General features: G+C 44.6%; 1 long non-coding RNA gene across 2 annotated transcripts; it reads right to left on the reverse strand.

Moving 5' to 3' along the window:
• Positions 1 to 4,796: 4,796 nt before the first annotated feature.
• On the reverse strand, positions 4,797 to 13,851 carry LOC114228424 (uncharacterized). Of its 2 annotated transcripts, none has more exons than XR_008558148.1 (4): positions 13,799 to 13,851; positions 11,465 to 11,579; positions 8,065 to 8,175; positions 4,797 to 4,898 (listed from the first exon to the last, which is right to left on the reverse strand). It is a non-coding gene; the product is annotated as an uncharacterized LOC114228424 (long non-coding RNA). The 2 variants fall into 2 exon arrangements; XR_008558149.1 differs by lacking the exon at positions 13,799 to 13,851 and adding an exon at positions 13,364 to 13,509.
• Between the last annotated feature and the right edge of the window lie 5,998 nt (positions 13,852 to 19,849).

Consider the following 19,849-nt stretch of genomic DNA (forward strand, 5'->3'; position numbering starts at 1 on the left):
CCATGAAAGTAGCTCTTATCCTACTGATAGCAGTCATATAAACAAACCCTGAGAAAGCTTTGTAGGCAGGGGCTGCTCTCTTTATACTGATTAGTTGCCATCCAAACAGGCCTGGGAAATCTGTGTGGGTAGGGTGCCAGCCTTGCTAGCCCCTACAGGTGAAAGGACCCTGTCATCTTACATCCCACTCCCCACAGATCCCCCTTCTCTGTCTTTTGGGCTACTAATAATAAAAGTAAAATTTAAATATTAATAATCAAGCTCTAATATTAAAACAATTGTAAAAAATACCAAATGCAAAACTAAATTATATACATGTTATCATTTTCAAAACTTGAATGTTAAGAGCAAAACTCTGCCTATTAAATAATAACAAAACAATAAGAGATAAATCAAAACTATGGACATATTAACATTTTTAGCTACTAAATGAAAGAGAGTCTCTTGTGCTGCTGGTGTATATTTACTTAGAGTCTTTTGTTTGGCTGCGCAAAACTTTGGAGAAGACTGGCAGCTAATAGATGCTAGCATGAGCAGGAACATGATTGAAGAAGTAGCTTCAACTTCTTGCTTTTCCATAATCTGCTGCACTTGAGTTGTTAACTTTAGATGACTCTATGTTGGTACTTCAGTCCCTTGCGTAGCTTTTAATTTTCTTCTTCCTCTGCTTTGCTGTCATTAGGGCAGTACTTAGTCCTTTTGAGTGAAGGGACACAGGAGCTTGTCTGAGTCCATTGTGGTGATACACGTAACTCTCTGGCACCCGAATTGGCTGCATTGCTCCTTCTGGAAAGATATAAAACACAACCTCTTCCCCACATTATTACTGAATCTGATAAAACTCTTTTCTAGTTTATGCTTCCTTCCACCTAGCTGATTCGATGGAGGCTATTGTAGAGGCCTGATGCCTTTCACCTGCTGTACGATCCTCTGTATCACAATTTAAAATTTTTTAAAGTTTAAAAATAATGACTGAGCTTCTCTTGAGGTGACTCATAACAACTGTCTCCCCTTTTTTTGTTTTTTTAGTAAATGATTCTAAGAGTACGACTGGCTCTTTCTATAATTGAGTGATATTTATTTTGCTAGATTTGATTAGATTTAAGTTTTTGGGGATGTACCCCTAAAGTTGGTACAGGAAGGTGGATGATATACTGAGAATATTGTTTTTAATAAAATATGAAAATTGTTATTCTCAATATTTTAAAGACTGAAAATTAGATGAAAAGTTCCTTTGAATTAGTGTGCTCTATAGTAGTTATTCTAATAATTTTGTTATACTTACTACATAAGTACTATTACTATAGGTTGATGGGCTTCGTAGTAAAATCTGTTAAGGTATAAATAAGAGCTTGTATTTCTACTGAAATATAAGGGGTTTGAAGGACTTTTGTTTTCTACTATAGTAGATATAGCCTTTCTAGAATTGGATTTATTTGTAAAAATGTTTAATGCCTGAGGTGTGATATTTCTTTTAATGTGGTAGTTAATACTATTCCCTATGTTAGAAATAAAGTAAGCCCGTAAGCCAGGGTTCCCGGTAGAATACAAAACAGTAAATATTTTGACTTTTATGTAGAAGGGTGTGTACATAAGATCTGGAAGTATGTATACCAACCTTCCTTGTCCTTGGTCCTAGGTAACCTGTAGTAATGTACAGCTGCTGACTGCTAGTATGGTAAGGAGTCTTCACTATATTTATTTCTGGACTATTTTACCTTTGTTCTTGTGGGCCACTGCCTATTCTGTGGCTGGATTTAGATATAGGACAGCTGCTGTTAGCCATGTCTCTGTTATCTGGGTCCCGATCTGAACTAGGCCAAGTCTCTGTCTGTTACCTGGGTCCCAATCTGGGCTGGGCGTGGGAAGCACGAAGGAGCCATGGGGCAGGAGAACTCCCTCAGAAGGGGCTAGAGTTCAGGCCCCTGTAATGGTGGGGGGTGAGGTTCTGTGCCCCACCTCTGTTGACCCCCAAGTTCTCTCCTGATGGCCCCTCTGCAACTGTGCCTGTCTTAGGTTGTTCCTCCCTTGAGGAATCTTACCCGTCTTTGACTAACCAACCATCCTCCGGGGCCAAGCAGGGTGATGTGAGGTTCAGTTCTGTCTCCTTGGTAGCTTATGCCCCTGTGGCCTCCACGCCCAGCACCTGCCTTGGGAACCCCTCGCCTGCTGGCGGGGCCCCGGCATTGATCACATATCTTGGGGAACCCAGGTTTCTTCTCTAGAGAGGGCCAAGCTCACGCCATTGGGAAAGAGACAGATCTATGGTACCAGCCACTATGAGGCTTCAACCTCAGTATGAATAGAGAGCTCAGACAACAGCTGCGGGCAGTTGCATTGTGAGAAGAGGGTCCCTCTTGGTAAAAAGAGCAAGAAGGGCCAATATAGAATGCTCAAGTGCCCTCTCAGGGGGCCTTCCACACAGTGGAAGGGATTAAATCCTTTTATGTCCTTTCAAATTGCTGCCAAACATTCAAAAAATTAGTTTGTAAATTTGTTTGGGATAAATGTATAATATGCTGTTGTAAAATATTAAAAAATTATAATGACATTGTAGAATAATATTATGTAAGGATATACTTTGTTCTAGGTATGGCAATTTAATTTTAAATTGGCTGTTTTTTTTTTTTTTTGTATAGACAAGGTCTTAGTAACTTTCTTAGAATACTTAATTAAATTGCTTACAAAGACATTGGCTTTTCTTTAAGCTGAAACCCTTGATTATAATTTAATAAGCTAATATATTTAAGTAATTAAAGTAGGTATATTTATTTAAAAAGTAAAGAAACTTATTTAGTAAAACTTATAGGTTTAATACTTTATTGGTCTGATCTAAAAGTATGGCTATATTTAAGAAATATATTGTTTTTGCCCTTCTTACAGGCAAAAACCTTTATAATATTTAATATATATGTATAAGTAAAATATATTAATTTTTATTTGATAAAGCTTTCCATGTGACTTCAAGTATCAATTGGTTTAATTAAAAAAAAATTCTTTTAAGAGAGAACATACTTTTGAACATTTTGGGGCCCAATGAAATGTTCAAAAATCACTCTCAGTCTTGAAATAACTTGGAAAGATTAAATATATATATGCATATATTTACATATATGCTTTAAAAATTATACCTAAATTATCTTAAAGAATATCAATTATACTTAAACTGGATTATAGAATTAATCCTCTTTTTAAAATCAGACCAATAACTAATATATTTTGAATTACTAATTATTAGAGAAAACATAACATTTTATTTTCTCAAAAATATATTTTTATATATTAGGTAATATAATTACTATATTTATAATTTTTCCTAATTTAATCTGTACTTTGAACTTTCAGAGCTTGTAAATCAAATATTTTTAGTAGTTCTTAGATTCATGACACATTTATATTTCTAAGAGAAATATGACATAATCAATTAATAGCTTTAATTCTGTCCTCTAGATTTTTCTCATGAGGTAAATTTAAATTTTACTTTTTATTTGCCAGTAGCTCTGCTGGGGGAAGGGCATCTACCCCTTCCTCTATTAACAAAGGGCTTAGCCAGTTATCTGGGCTACTTAGATCTTTATAATTAATACATTATTTATCTATAGTGTAACAATTTCTTTGAGATTCTAGAGTTAATTATAATTATGTTAAAGTATTTACTTTGGATAAATTCTATAACAGAGACAAATTTACTTATATTCTTGAAGGCTTTAAAAGTTAACTTTTTTAACACCCTTTATTAGTATTTAAAAAACAACTCTTTATTATGGAAATGTGAATCTTGTTGCTGGAATTAGCTTGAATTTCTTTCAAGAAGACTTTTTCGCCGTTTTTCTTAGGAAAAAGAACCAGTTCTGGATTTTTCATTTCTGTAGCCCTTGTAAAGAGTTAAGTCTAGTCTACGACCTATCTAATATCCGAAATCGGATCGTGTGCGCATTTTGCCTTATACCAGCTTTCTCTTTACACGTGTACAGATATCCCAGACGTATTTCTAAAGTTTTTTAAAACTTTTTTATGGTGAGAAAGGAAACTTTAATTTTGTATACTGGGAGAGTGGGGGTCCATATTGGATCGTCATGTGTCTCTCCCTTCCCCCACATCCTGCTTACTTCAGGGGAAGTATTAGTAACAGATCTGGTCGAATTTCTTTTCATGCTTAAAAGATAGACAGATCTCAAATTTTTTCTTTCTTTTATGCTTTCTGAAGTAATAACTCATACCTAATTTAGCCAAGATTTGCATTTCCCTGCAAGTTCTTTTATAATTCTTAAATGTAACTTTAAGTAATCTTATTGTAAGTAATCTTATTGCGGGAGAGCAGATAGCCCTGCCCTCTCCTGCCACTCCTGGTGTAATCCTTTTATAGTTAAACTGCTTCTACCTAGTAAAAGGCCAAACATTCCTTCAGGAGTAGGTCTATATACCCCTGTAGGGATGGCTTGTGGTCCCAATTCTGGAGTTAATATATATATTGCCCTATGGATCCAACGTCCAACCTGGAACTTCCAGGGGTTGCTCGGAATAACTCCTGTATCCGTTTTGCTCCTGGGGCAGGCTGGATGCTGCACAGCCAGCTGGCCTTGAGGTGGCACAGGGACAGGAGGGTAAACAGATAATGCCCCCATTATTATTTTTTTAATTTCTTTATTGATTAAGGTGTCACATATTTGTCCTCATCCCCCCATTCCCATCCCACACCCCTCCCCACGGATGCCCCAACCCCCTGTTGAACTTAACCGTTGGATAGGCTCATATGCATGCACACAAGTCCTTTGGTTGATCTCTCTCCCCTCCCCCCAATCTCCCCTATCCTCCCTCTGAGGCCCGATAGTCCGATCGATGCCTCCTTGCTTCTGGTTCTGTTCTTGTTCATCAGTCTATGTTGTTCATCATTTCCCCTAGATGAGCGAGATCATGTGTCACTAGAGATATACTTATATAATAGACAAATATGCAAATTGACCGCACCTTCGCTACACCTAAGCCACGCCCACCAGCCAAGCCACGCCCACCAACCAATCAGGCCGAGTATGCAAATTGCCCCAACAAAGATGGCGGCTAATTTGCATATCAAGACAGTGTCGAAAGAAGCCAAGAGCTGCAAAGGGGAGTAAAGCTTCGAAGAAGCAAGCAAGCGGGGGGGGGGGGGAGGAGAAGGGAGGAGCGAAGTCAGGGCCGTGGGCGAAGGGAAACGAAGGCGGGCTGGAGGAGAAGGCGGGGCGGGGGACAAGGGCGGGGCGGAGGCGGGGCCGGGGGCGAAGGGAAAAGCAGGCGGGCTGGAGGAGAAGGCGGGGCCGGTGACAAGGGCGGGGCGGAGGCGGGGCCGGGGGCGAAGGGAAAAGCAGGCGGGCTGGAGGAGAAGGCAAGGCGGGCGGCAAGGGCGGGGCGGAGGCGGGGCCGGGGGCGAAGGGAAAAGCAGGCGGGCTGGAGGAGAAGGCGGGGCCGGTGACAAGGGCGGGGCGGAGGCAGGGCCGGGGGCGAAGGGAAAAGCAGGCGGGCTGGAGGAGAAGGCGGGGCCGGTGACAAGGGCGGGGCGGAGGCGGGGCCGGGGGCGAAGGGAAAAGCAGGCGGGCTGGAGGAGAAGGCGAGGCGGGCGGCAAGGGCGGGGCGGAGGCGGGGCCGGGGGCGAAGGGAAAAGCGGGCGGGCTGGAGGAGAAGGCGGGGCCGGTGACAAGGGCGGGGCGGAGGCGGGGCCGGGGGCGAAGGGAAAAGCAGGCGGGCTGGAGGAGAAGGCGAGGCGGGCGGCAAGGGCGGGGCGGGGCGGAGGCGGGCGACAATGGCGGAGCAAAGGGAAACGCGGGCGGGCTGGAGGAGAAGGTGAGGCGGGTGATAAAGGCGGAGCGGAGGCGGGGCCGGGGACGAAGGGAAACGCGGGCGGGCGGAGGAGAAGGCGAGGCGGGCGGCAAGGGAGGAACGGAGGTGGGGTAGAGTGCAGCAGGAAATCCCATTGCAGGAATTTTCCTGCAACGGGAAAGCTAGTATACTTATAAGAACTGAATGTGAGACGAGCAATAATAGTTATGCTGACAGGCAAATGAATCAGTCTGTAGTGAGTTTCTTTCTGGACCAACAGTTCTTTAGAGACCCAATTTCAATGTCCACCAATTCCTTATGTGTACATGTCAGCACTGACCCCTCAGCTCTGGATGGTGGACAAATGGTGGTAACGGAGGTCCGACTCCCTCTGGTTTGGTTTCAGCCGGACCCAGGGGCACGGCTTCACCCGGACTCAGGGGCATGTGGCCTCACCCAGACCCAGGGGTGCGTGGCCTCACCCGGACCCGGGATCCAGCCTCACCTGGATCCAGGGACACATGGCCTCACCTGGACCCAGGGGCGCGTGGCCTCTCCCAGACCCAGGTGCGCGAGGCCTCACCCGGATCCAGGGACACATGGCCTCACCCGGACCCAGGGGCATGTGGCCTCTCCCAGACCCAGGGGCGCGTGGCCTCACCCAGACCTGGGACCCAGCCTCACCCGGATCCAGGGACACATGGCCTCACCTGGACCCGGGGGCGCATGGTGTCCCCATTATTTGTCAGGGCTGGGCTGGCCCCCTTCGGGAGTTTCCCGACTGTTGCTGAGGCAAGGAATTTCCCTGGATATCTGCCTTAGATCTACACTCATTTGCCCAATGTTTTCCTCTTTTACATTTAGGGCACAGTCCAGGTTGTTTGGGACCTCTGCCATTTCCTTTATTAACCCATTTATTAGAGGGACACTGCTTTGCTATGTGTCCAGTTCCTCCACAAGTGAAACACGTGCGTGTTGGACTTTTCCCTGTGCTGAACTGTTGCTGAAGAATTCCTTTAATGGTGGTTCCCTTTAATGCGGCCACAATAGCGACTCCTTGTATATATACGAGGGACCAATATCTGCACAAATGCGTATATAATCTGAGAGAGTCCCCTTTCTTTGATAGGGCCGCAATGCAACTTGACAGGCAGTGTTGGCATTTTCATATGCCAGCTGTTTAACTATTAACATGCCAGCTTCTCTATCCACCACTACTCGGCCAACAGCCTGTAATAGCCGAGAGACAAAATCCTGATACTTTTCATCTGGCCCTTGAATAATCTTTGAGAGCTCCTCTGTTTTCTGACCAGAGGTGGGAAGCTTTTTCCAGGCTCTGATCCCAGCTCCATTAATTTGCCCATAAGCTTCCTGGGGGTATTGAATTTGATTATGGGTATCAGCATAGTCTCCTTCTCCTGTTAGCATTTCATAATACATATTAACTTGTGCAGCTCGATTACGAGCAGCTTGTTCCTTAGCCTGTTCATCATATTCTGATTTCCACAAAGATAATCTCCTCCTGATAAACAGGCTTTGGCAATAGCTCTCCAATCATTAGGTGGGAGAGCCTTTGAGGCTATAGTTTCCAAGATAGTTAAAGTATAAGGAGAAGTAGGCCCATACTGAGCACAGGCTGTTTTTAACTCCTTCAGGGTTTTAAAAGGAAGCGGGTCATAAGTACACTCACGCTGTCCCGTGTTAGGGTTCACCCGTTCCATATCGGGGAAGGCGTGAATGCCTAAGTCCTCACCAGCCTTTCGTGCCTCCTGCAAAGCCATCTGGAGAGGGGAGAGTGGAACTGGCGCTGCACAGGGCAGCGGAGAGCGGCGGGAACGGCCCCCTCGGCTTCTCTTTTTCTTGCCAAGACGCTTTAATCCTTCTAAAAATTGTTCTAACACATCTTCCATATCACTACCCTCTTCAGTTCTAGCAGAAAAATAATCTTCCTCTTCTTTTGCCTGAACAACACCTGTATCATCATCTTTTTTAGACCCCTTTTTTTGTGCCAGTACACTGCTTCTCTTTCTTTCCTGGCTTAAGAGATGGTTGATTATGCTCATGCCTGGGATCTAAACAATCCCGTATCAAATTCCATAAGGAAAATGCATCCTGAATGAATTTTAAAAAAATTTTTACTGGCTTGTCATTAACTTTAGTTCCTTTACTGTTGAGCATAGACTTTAACATTTGCCCATAAAGGGCATTTTCTCTAGATTCTAACTGTCCCATGCTTTACTCCCAACTATCAAAAAAATGCTCCTCCCTTACCTTAAGGAGTGCACTCTTTATCGGGAGGAGATCCTCACTGTCTGCTTCCCAAGTCCTCAGGTCCCTGGTCGGGCGCCAATTTGTCAGGTCCAGCCTGACGATTGAACCAGGCTGAGGTAGGGAGGTGGGATTTGAGAAGAGAAAGAAAGACAGGACAGCGGGATTTGGGAGGTCCACAGCTCTCGAGAAGCTGTGGCGGCTTTTTTTAGTAATACAGTGCTTTTTATACATAAGACACTAAGCAGGGAATCACTCACAAGGAAAACATTCTTTGTTTCTCTAAAATCACTACTGGAGGGATAAGTTGAAGGACAGGTTTCTTGTTACAATAAATCTCACTAACTGGAATACATATTTCTTGGTAAGCCATGAAAGTAGCTCTTATCCTACTGATAGCAGTCATATAAACAAACCTTGGAAAGCTCTGTAGGCAGGGGCTGCTCTCGTTATACTGATTAGTTGCCATCCAAACAGGCCTGGGAAATCTGTGTGGGTAGGGTGCCAGCCTTGCTAGCCCCTACAGGTGAAAGGACCCTGTCATCTTACATCCCACTCCCCACATTGGCCCTTTGTATTTCTTTATAAATTTTGAAATTAGCTTGTCAATTTCTACAAAGATGTCAGCAGAGGCACTTTTTAGGGATTGTATTGAATCTATAAATTAAATTGGAAGAATTGACATTTTAACACTATACCAGGGAAAAAGACATCAGATCTTAAAAAGAAAGAAATGATAAGCTGGGAACAAATATTTACAACTCATATTTCAAGCAAAGGACTAATGTCCCTTATAAATAGAGAGATACTAGAAACTGATGAGAAAAGAATAGCCACACAATAAAAGTGGGCAAAATACATCAAACACTTCACAAAAATAAATACCCTTAAACACATGAAATATGCTCAGTCTCAATTATTTGACAAAATTACCAAATCTAGAAGATTAATAATATACTATGAAACTGCAGAAATAGAAACTTTTATCATCAGTGGTGAAAATTCCAGTTGCCTTCCAATCAAGGCAGTTTGACCACATTGATCAAACTTACAAATGTATTTACTTCTTAATTCATCAGTCCCAGGTTCAGGGAATTTATCCCATGGAAACACATCCACACTTGACATACATGTACATATGTCATCACAGCCTTCTTCATATAAGAAAAGACTGGAAACAACCCAATTTCCTTCACCGTCTCTCAGGTTATATGAGTGATGGTCATCCCTGAGATGGAATACAATGTAGGTGGGGAAAAGATCAGGAAGAAAGAGTGAAGAAAGGAAGCTACTAATTTGCAAAGGCCTCTCTCTGGTGCTGACTGCTCACAGGGCTGGCCCTTACTGTTCTGCTTTTTTGAGCACCTGGAAACATGACTTTACTAGTGTGCCCCCAATGCCAGAGTCGTTGTGGCCAATGGGGGTTAAACCCAGGGATCTGGGCCAAGTGTGGACAATGACCAGAAGGATCCATCAGTCTCCTGGAAGACATTGCCCAGTTCCCCTGGTAAACTCAAACCCCAGCTTCTGGGTTACCAGTGGGAAGATAGATCACAGGGATTTCTTTGTCTTATAGGATCAAGAAAAACTTCATGGAGGAACCTAGGAATGGTTTCCTCAAATGACCATTTTATCTATCTATCTATCTATCTATCTATCTATCTATCTATCTATCTATCTATCTATCTATCTATCTATCTATAAATGTGTGGGAAACTGTGCTCCCAGAACTGCATCTGGATGACCAAAGATAACATTGTTTGCACAACAGGGGGCTCTTGACAGTTATTACTTAGACACCCTGGCGGCAGACATCCTGGCGGCTGGGGCACAAGACCTCTCTGTTGAGATAACCTATTCTTGATATTTACGGCCTAACTACCCTCCCGCTGACATCATTAGAGGAATTCCCTCACTCTCCCTGACTATATCTGTCCCCGTATACCTTGCAATAAACGAGACTTGATCAGAAAGCCTGTCTTGTCTCCGTCTCTTGTGCCTCTTGTCCTTTCATTCCCACTCCCCCTCTAGGGTCCGCGTTGACTTTACCCGCGGGTCGGGCCATAAATGTTTTTATTGATTTCAGACAGGAAAGCAGAGGGAGAGATAGAAGCATCAATGATAAGAGATAATCATTGATCGGCTGCCTCCTGCATGCCCCCGACTGGGGATCGAGCCTGCAACCAGGAATGTTCCATTGGTCAGAATCAAATCTGGGACCCCTCTGTCCATAAGGTGACGCTCTATCCACTGAGCCAAACCAGCTAGGGCCGAATGCCCATTTTAAATATGACAAACCTGAGGGCAGTGAAGGGAATGGCTAGATGGGATCACCAATAGCATGGGTGCTCAGACCAAGGGCCCTGCCCACATACTGTCCAGTCTCACCCAGGTTGGTTCTGAGTTTCTGGACAAGGACATGTGTAGCTGCTCCCAAATGAGCTGGCATGGCTTGACTGTGACCCACATTTCCTCCTTAAGCCCTGCTCCAGTCTGTTTCCTCTAGTAGCACCTAGTAGGCACTTACATATGCACTGAATCAGTGTAATCCTCCCAACAAGCCTATGAGGTGGTTGCTTTCATTTTACACATGAGAGACCTGAGACACAAGTCTTGGGTTGATTGGCTCGTCACTGATGCACTCAGCTCCTGTGTACTGCTCCCTGTAGTGTGCAAGCAACTGGAATATAGATGTGAACTCCAGAAACCTTCTCTGCCCTCAGAGGTCACAGCACACCAGGTGGGACAATATCTAAGCCATAGCCAGTAAATGGAGGCTCCAACGTTATGGCCACCTCTAGCACAAGGTTGTGCACACCCGTGGAGTGAGTTAGAGCTAGCTCTGGCACTGGCTATGCAGCTAAATCTACCAGCTTGAGTTATAGCCAGTTCTGGTTCTAGATCCAGGCCTAAAGCAATATCCATAATTCATTCTCTCACCAATTCTGGTACCAGTGCCAGAATTAGAGTCAGCCACAGAGCTAGAGCCACGTCTAGAACCAGCGGTAGCAGCACTGCCTGAGAGAGAGCCTGCTCCAGCACCAGCGCTGGCACCCGACCCTGTGCGAGTTCCACAGTCAAAGCCAACTGCATGTCTAGCATCAGCTTTCGCACAGGCTCCCGTGCTGGAGGCGCCCTGGCGGCTCCGTCAATATTGGCTCCTGAGCTCCAGCCAGCGCCCACGCCAGCACCAGAGTTGCCCTTCACTTTCTTGTAATGATGACTTTTTAAAATAATTTCCTTTTTCTAATTCATATACTAAATGGTTTACTAGATTTTATGTTTTAGAATTTAGTACAGTGAAATTTTACCTTTTAATCACTTTTACATTTGTAGAACTCAGTGGCATTAATATCCTGTGCAATCATCAACACTACTTCTAGAATGCTTTTACCATACTCACCAGTAATGCTGTACACATGCATGCAGATGTCAGACTCTGCCAGGCACTTTGGACCTGAATTTAGCCTGGAGGGCCCCAAGAGTTCTGCTCAAGAGCTGGGGGAACTTGGCTCCTTCTGTGGGTGCAGAGTGGGAAACACTGGCATCAGGAAGGGTCCCAACCCCCACATCCCTCACCTCCCCCCTCCCACTTATGTCTTTCTGTTTCTATGCAATTCCTTATCCTTGGCCTGTGGGCCCCTCCTAAGCACAGCTGACCTTCCCTCTGCCCCGGCCCCTCCAGAGCTGAAGTCCCCTGACAATGCCAGCCTGTTCTATACCATGCAGCCTTCCTCTCATGAAGCAGATGGGGCCCCAGAGTACGAAGGACACCTTCTAATTGGTCCCTCGTGTTGGCCAACACAGGGAGGGTCACATCCCCCAGGGACTGGCTAGTCAGGGAGCTAAGCCACACACAGAGTACAGTGTCCCAGACCAGGTGGGCATCTTCTGCTCAATCTGCCAGCCCAAGTCACCTCAGAAGTCCAGATTCACCTTGAAACTCTCCTGCTGTCGCCTCAATGCCTAATCTTCAATGGGATGGCTTGGCCTCCCCTTGTTCACACATGGCCCTGGGTGTCTTCTGCTCTTTGGGAACCAGATTAGCTGACACTTTTCAAGGAGTACTGGCAATGAGCATAGAATCCTGCCCACCTCAGGACACTGCCCTCTGTACACTTCCCTCATGGCCACTGGTGCGCATGGACTATCTTACCATCCAGCCACAAGGGCCAGCATAGCTTCCATTCCTAGTCCTCAGACCAGCTCAAACATGTTTCCTGTCTTAGCAACAGGGATGTGCTGAAGTGCTCAGTATGCACTGAGTAGCTGAGAAAAAGAACAAGGCAAGCTTTCCTGGGGTTCCCATTGGCCAGGACATGAAGTTCTCACCTCGCCCCATTTTCCTGATATATAGTATCCTTCTCAGCCTCTCCCTTCCCAGAAGCAGGCCTGACATTCATGAAAGAGTCTGGCATCTGTGGCTCTTGCTGTCCTCACAGCTCTGGGGGCCAACATTCCGGTTATCCCCAGGTCATCCAAGGATAGGTCAACTCCCCGCAGCTTCTCTTTGTCTTCAGCTTCCACCACACCTGTGGCCACTTTGTGAGCCTTGATGTGGGCAACAGCAACATGCACAAGAGCATCCTGGTGAGCTGGGCAGGTGCAATGTCCCCTTGGTTCCCTCACTCAGACCTGAGTATATACCTCTCCTGAATGGCTATTTTGAAAAGTAGCAAGCTCTGGGATTTCTAGGCATCATGGCATCCCTGGGAGGAGGCATATGGCCACCAGAGTCCCCCACTGTACACAGGATGTCACTGAGGCAGGCTCATCTTGACCTAGTCAGGTCCCAAACCAATTGCAGTGTTAGAATCAGGGCCATATACAGAGCTAGAACCACCATAAGGCTTGAGGAAGAGCCAGTTACAGTACTAGCTCTAGTGTCAGTTACAAAGTTAGAGCCTGTGCCAGCACCACCTCCTGCACTAGCTTCACAGCCAGCTCTGGCACCAGCTCTTGAACTAGAAACAGCTCCAGTGTCAGCTCTACCACCACCGCCAGAAGGAGAAGCAACTCCAGCAAGAGCTCTAACACCAGCTCCAGAGTTAGAGGCCACTTTGGTCTCCTGTGCAAATCCAGCAACAGTTGCATCACCACCTCTAGACCTAGAACCTGCTCCAAACAGATTCTAGAATTAGAGCAGTCCCAGGCTGGACCTGGGAGCAGCACCTGTTTCAGAGGAAAAGTCAGGTTCAGAACTGGATATGCTGTATGGAAGGGCCAGAACTGGCTACTTGCCAAAGTCACTGATCAGGAGAGGTCTATACCCAGAGAAGTCCAAGTGAGGGGACCGACCCACCCGTGGATATCACAAGGGTGCTCATGTCCATGTTGCTGTTGCATTCTCTGAGCTGACAGGGATGAAGCGGTGCTGCCCACCTGCTGGATGTGAATCAACTGCAAGGAGCTGTGGTGCAGACCACGGAGGCACCATGCTTGTGGCTATGTGTGGCAGTCAAGGGCACAGTGCAAGCTGACAAGAAGATGCTGCTGGAGGTAGAATAAATGCTGTAGATTTGGGAGGACTAAGTGGAGGTTGACTCCCAGAACAGTGGGGGATGGTAAGGTCAGCAGAAGTTCCAGACTCTGCAGGGGACCCCATGCCAGGGTGCAGCTTCCGGGAATTCTAGGAACTAGGACTTCTTGACTTTTTCATGGGTGCAGATTGGGGAACATGGGGCTCAGGAGGGAGGTGCTGTGACAGCGCTGACAGGGAGAAGGGGAAGGTACTCACCTTCTTTTCTTGGCCATCAGAGAACACTAGGAAAAAGCTCATGTTGATCTCCTTCAGTTCAGAGCTGGAGGAGCCAGCTGAGTGCTCACTGAACACACCAGCAAGTGCCCTCTGTGAGGTAGAACTATATCTGTAATGGTCACAGGACTTGGGAGTGGGAGTTGCCACTGGTCCTGCTTTCTCACTTAGGGCCCTTGTATCTGGCTGTACAGCCAGCCTCACTGGGAAAGTGGGTGTCCCAGGGTACCCTTGGGCACAGCTGGCAATAACCACACCCAAGAATACACAAGGGAAGTGCACAGAGGGCAATGATAGGTGTTGGGGAGGGCCCATGCCAGCATTCCTTAGCAAAAGTAATTTGTCTTTTAGATCCCAGAGAGCAGAAGATACCAAAGGCTCTGAGTGGTTTCTGGGAGAGGTCAAGTCAGCTGTTGACCAGTTAGGAGGTAGACAACTACCACAGCCCTCCACTGTACACGAGGACACTGAGGCAGGTCTCTTCTCTTCCCTGGATAGCTCTTGGGGATCTACGCTTTGGTGGGGGTAGATAACATGCCACTCTCAGCTCTCTCCAGTTCTAGGATGCCGTTAAGACTACCTGAATTGTTTCTTACACAATCCCCCACGCCCCAGGACTCCTTGCCTGGCATTCAGAGCCCTGTGTGGCCTGGTTCTTTCACCCTCCCAGTGTGCACTCCTCCCTCCCACTCCAGCCTCCCTAGAGCTTTCTCACCTGGGGACTCTGCAAGCCCTGGCCTGCCTCACAGCTCCCTACCTGCAGTGCTCCCCATCTATGATAGACTCACCTCCAAATTTGGGCTCAGGGGTCACCTCCTTGGGCTTCTGTTAATAGCACAGCCTTTGGGGCAGATTGACCTGGGTGGTGTTAGTCCTGGGAAAAGCAAGCTCATATCCTGACTTTGCAAAGCCTTAGTTCAGCTGGCCTTGGTCACTTACAGCTGGGGGATCTTGAGCTCTGGTACCACTGCTCATCTCTAAAATGCGGTGGACTCACCGATCACATGGGGTTCTCTAATAGCAGTAATTACTCCAAATACTTACTCTGCTCTCATTTTGGGGCCACCTCCTCTCAGGACTCCCTCTTGCCCCATTACACCAGCCAGGGACAGGCAGGAACTCATATCCTGGGCTCCTGCCAGAGGAAACAGGGAGGGGACATAAAGGAGGAGGGGGAAGGGTAGCCTGAATTTCTCCCTGCCTGGACACAGTGTCAACTGCCTCCTCTAGGACTCCTGTCCTAGTCATGCTCAGAACTGGCCCCTCGTGTGGTATCTGGGAACAAGGACAGTGGGACAGGGGCTGTTCCACAACTCTCATGTCCCCAGGTCTCTGGCCCAACTGGCTGGAGTGGGGTAATTCAATGGTTCCAGAGATTGTGGGGTTTCAGAGCAGTGGCCACTGAGGTCCAGTGGTACTGGCCAGGCTGGGAACCATTGGTACATTGTGCATACCATGAGGTGGCATTTCATGCACACACTGTCCAAGACCTTGTGTGTGCCCCACCATGGACATGAGGCTAGCTGCTCTGCTCGAGTCCATATGTGGAGGGAAGCCATGTTCCCCTGAGTGTGCCCTGCCACTCTCACCCAGGGGCCAGGTCCACTTTGAACTGGGCTCATGTGGTTCCCTGTCCAATCCTCATGGGATAATCTGAAACTGAGGCCAGGAAAGGTAGGAACTGGTCCAGAGTGAGAGGTGGGTGTCCATATGGGAAGAGAGGGTTCCGACCTCCTAGTCCAAGGATCAACCCTCCCATGAGGTAGCTTTGGGTATGAGAATACCTAAGATCCCGGGGCCCTCTTCCTACTTTTTCCATGTGAGGCTGATTCTTCTGGCTATCCCCACACAAGGGCGCACACACACACACACACACACACACACACACACACACACCATTCTAACTATCCGTCTATATGCTTAGTATGCCTAGTAATATATAGTGTAGTACTTCAAGCTTGGGAACCACATGTGGACTTTAATTTGGTTCTCCTGCCCTCTAATGGTCATTTCTCAAAATGCAGACAAAGCTGTATTAGGGGAAACATTTGAAACTATTAATGAATCCTGCTTCAAATTTTAGATTTTTGGAGTAGATGAGAAACTTAGAAGAGTTAATTGAGCAATGAGGTAGAAAACACAAAAACATTTTGAATATTGTGAGGCTATTTTTAAAATATACAAATAATTTTTTGAATTTCCAAAAATAGTTCATAAATTGAAGCGATGTAAAAAAAAAGTTTTATATTTCTTTGAGAAGTTAAAAAATGTAGGGCTAATGTGTTTTTATAGATATCATTTAAAAATAATTACTTTATTGTTGATTATTTATAGATGGATACAGAGAAAACTGGCAAATTGTAAACTAATACCTATATTTAGAATGTGCTTCACCTTAAGCTTGGGAAATATTTTGTGACTGTAGAGATGGATTTATTTACTTAGTAAATACAATTGAGGAAAAATAATTGTATGATTAAAAATAGTTACTTATTAGTTGAAAATAATCCTTCTAATATATAGTGTAGTACTTCAAGCTAGGAAACCACACATGTGGATTTAATTTAGTTCTCCTGCCCTCTAATGGCCATTTCTCAAAATGAAGACAAAGCTGTATTTTAAGGGGAAACGTTTGAAACTATTAATACAATCCAGGTGTGTGAAATTTTGGATTTGAGGAACCTGAGAAATTTTCTCAATCAGTTTCCTCATTTTAACTTTGCAACATAAACACTATACCTCAAGTACATACTCTCTTGAGATTCCAGACGTAAAATTGAATTCTGGAATCTCTTGACCATTTGACTAGTAAATTATCCAAAGCTACAGTAATTTTCTGTAAAATTTTTACATAGATAGTATAATCTTAGACCTTATAACTACTGCACAAAGGGTAATTGCAAATAAATAAATAAATGAAACACTTTTAAATGTACTGTTTCCTACTACTAAGTCCTTTATATACTGTATTTTTTCCTGTCATAACCACCGCATACACATTGTGAAGTATATACAGTTTTATTCAGATTTCATGAAGAAATAAAGTAATACTAAGGGACTAATAAAACTTAGGAAGTGGTACACCCAGGGTTGAAACACTGAGTTTGGTGCCTTAACATTCCTCCTTCTTTTAAAAATATATCTAGTTAATTAAGTTTGAATTTTAAGTTATTTAACCAGAATAACTTGGTAGTGTACTTCAATGTTTTAACATATTAGTTTAAGCAACATTTATGTAACATATTTTTTCATCTTAATGTATACCAGTCTCAAAGATCTAGCTTCTTCTCTAAATTTTAAGAACCAGACCCCATTTTAGAGAAGGTGAGTTTTTAGGAAATCTAAAAAAAGTTGTTTTTTTTCTTCCATTTTTCAAGTGCAGAATTTACATAAACTAGAGCTTAGTGCCCTCTTTATGATAGACAGCAAACAGATGCTTGTGGGCCAAGAAAAAGTTTACCCTGAAGAAGTTACATTGTACATAATTGAGTAGGATTTCAGATAAAAAGGATTGGCTTCAAAAAGATTTTTCACTGATACACTTTTAGAGTCCTCTGTCTACAATAGCTTCATTAAAAAAAATCCCTTGGGCATTTCTCTGATAGCCAGTTCCAAATCAGTTATTTCTGGATTAAACTAGTAGTTATCTACAGACAGGTCACCCTGGTAATTCTAGCCAGTAATGACTTTTTATCCCTTGAATTTCTATGACATTTTGTTTAAGCTGCTTACACAGTACTAAATTTATACATAAGAACAATGGGATGACCCCTAAGAACAAAAGAAAAAGAATCACCCCATAAGAGTTAAGCACAAAAAACTCATACATAACAAGAAAGGTTAGCTGTAAAATAATCAGAGATGTATCTAGAAATGTGTGACTCTTCACAAGTTCAAATTGACTGAATTTCTTGTAATTAATATATATACACACACAGGTAGATAGAGAACCTAGAGCAGTGGTTCTCAACCTTCCTAATGCCGCGACCCTTTAATACAGTTTCCTCATGTTGTGGTGACCCCCAACCATAAAATTATTTTCATTGCTACTTCATAACTGTAATTTTGCTTCTGTTATGAATCGTAATGTAAATATCTGATATGCAGGATGTCTTAGGCGATCCCTGTGAAAGAGTCATTCGACCCACAAAGGGGTCTCGACCCACAGGTTGAGAACCGCTGACCTAGAGTGAAGTCTCAGGGAGGCAGATCAGAAACTCAGCCATAAATAGTAAAGCTCAAATCTAAAGCCAGTCTTACTTTCTCCTGTGTGAAGAGATTTTTTAAATATTCATGAAACCGTTTTTATGTTAATTTAATAACAGCTATGTGAAATAATTAAAACCCAATTGTTCTGAATATTAATTCAAGCAATTCTGACCCTCATCCCCAGGAGATGGGTATTCTTGTTAATCACACATTCATGATGAATAAACTGAAACACAGACAAGCTCAGCAACTCTCAGGATTCCAAGTGATGGAGCAGGAGTCTTTCCTGGGTTCTAGGGTCAGCACACATAACACCCCACTCTATGCTGCTTCATTTAAGACGGTGTACCTTTGTGATGGTTATTTTTATGTGTCAACGTAGCTGGTCTGGATATTTGGTCAAACACTATTTTGGGTGTTTCTGGATGAGGTTAACATATTAATTGGTAGAGTAAAGCAGATTGCCCTCTCTAATGTGGACAGGTATCATCCAACCACTTGAAGGCCTGAATACAAAAAATTAGCTGACTTTTCCGAGTAAGATAATCCTTCTGCCTGATGGCTTTTGAAGGGGGACATTGGTCTTTTTCTGACTTGGACTCAGCCTACAATTTACACCATTAGCTCTCCTAGTTCTCAGGCCTTTGGACTCAGACTGACACCATTGGTTCTCTTGAGTCTCCAGCTTGAGTGTTAATATTGGGGCTTCTCAGCCTCCATAATTGTGTGAGCCAATTTCTTATAATTAACACACACACACACACACACACACACACACACACACACACACACACACGTAGATAGAGAACCTAGACTAATACAGATATTTGCCTTGAGGGTGATTACACATGACACCCTCATGTGCTGTAAGCTCTCAAGAATGGGGACATGTTACCTTTCCACTATATATCCAGCACTTGTTCTAATTCCTGCTGCAGTACACTCCCCAGGTTAAGCATGTTTACTGGGGACAAGTGTCCAGATAGCAAGGATTTGCCTTTATTCTTTTCATATAGCACTGTCAGGGAAAGAAGGGGTCAGATCCTGGGTAAGAGGAGGTATTCTTTTATTCATGTATCAGGCACTCAGTGTGTACATAGTATATAGCATAAAACAGATCTTGTGCTAGGTGAAAGAATACAGAGATAAAATACACAATTCCTGCTCTCGTGGAACTCTCCCTTCTTAGGATGACAAGTAAAATCAATATGGATAAAACCGATTAATTTTAAACGGGTAGGCACCTAATAAATGGAGCTTCAAAAGACATGAATCCAAAGCTGATAGAGCTAAGCTAAAGGATAAATAGAACCATACTCATAATTTCAATATGCTGATCAGTAACGGATAACAGATAGCAGATAGCAAATCAGTAAGGAGAGAGAACACCTGAACAACTTCCTCCACCAACAGGGCAATACTGGCAGGTACAGAGCGCTGAACCCAAACAAAGCTGCACATTCTTTTCAGGAGCACCAGGAACACTCACCGTGTACTGGGCCATAAAATGAGTTTGGATATGCTTAAAACGATCGGAATCCAACAACTTTTGCGTCCTCTCTGGGCACAAAGCGACAAACCCTCCACTCTGAGTGCAGGTGGTGAGAGCTCGGAAGGGACAGGGCTGCATTCGGCGGCGACAGGCAGGAACCGCGTGCAATTTATACGGACCTGAGCGCAACCCCGTCCGACAGCGCGACGGCAGAGGAAGATTGTGAGCTAAGCGGAAGGGGAACACAGACAGGTCTCGACCCCTAGTAGTGACGTGTGAGGAGAGGCGTGTCAGCCAGGAGTCGTCCCCCGGTTTCTGGCGTGGGTAACTGG

The sequence above is a fragment of the Eptesicus fuscus genome, chromosome 2 (assembly GCF_027574615.1).
Source record: "Eptesicus fuscus isolate TK198812 chromosome 2, DD_ASM_mEF_20220401, whole genome shotgun sequence".
Classification (NCBI taxonomy): Eukaryota; Metazoa; Chordata; class Mammalia; order Chiroptera; family Vespertilionidae; genus Eptesicus; species Eptesicus fuscus.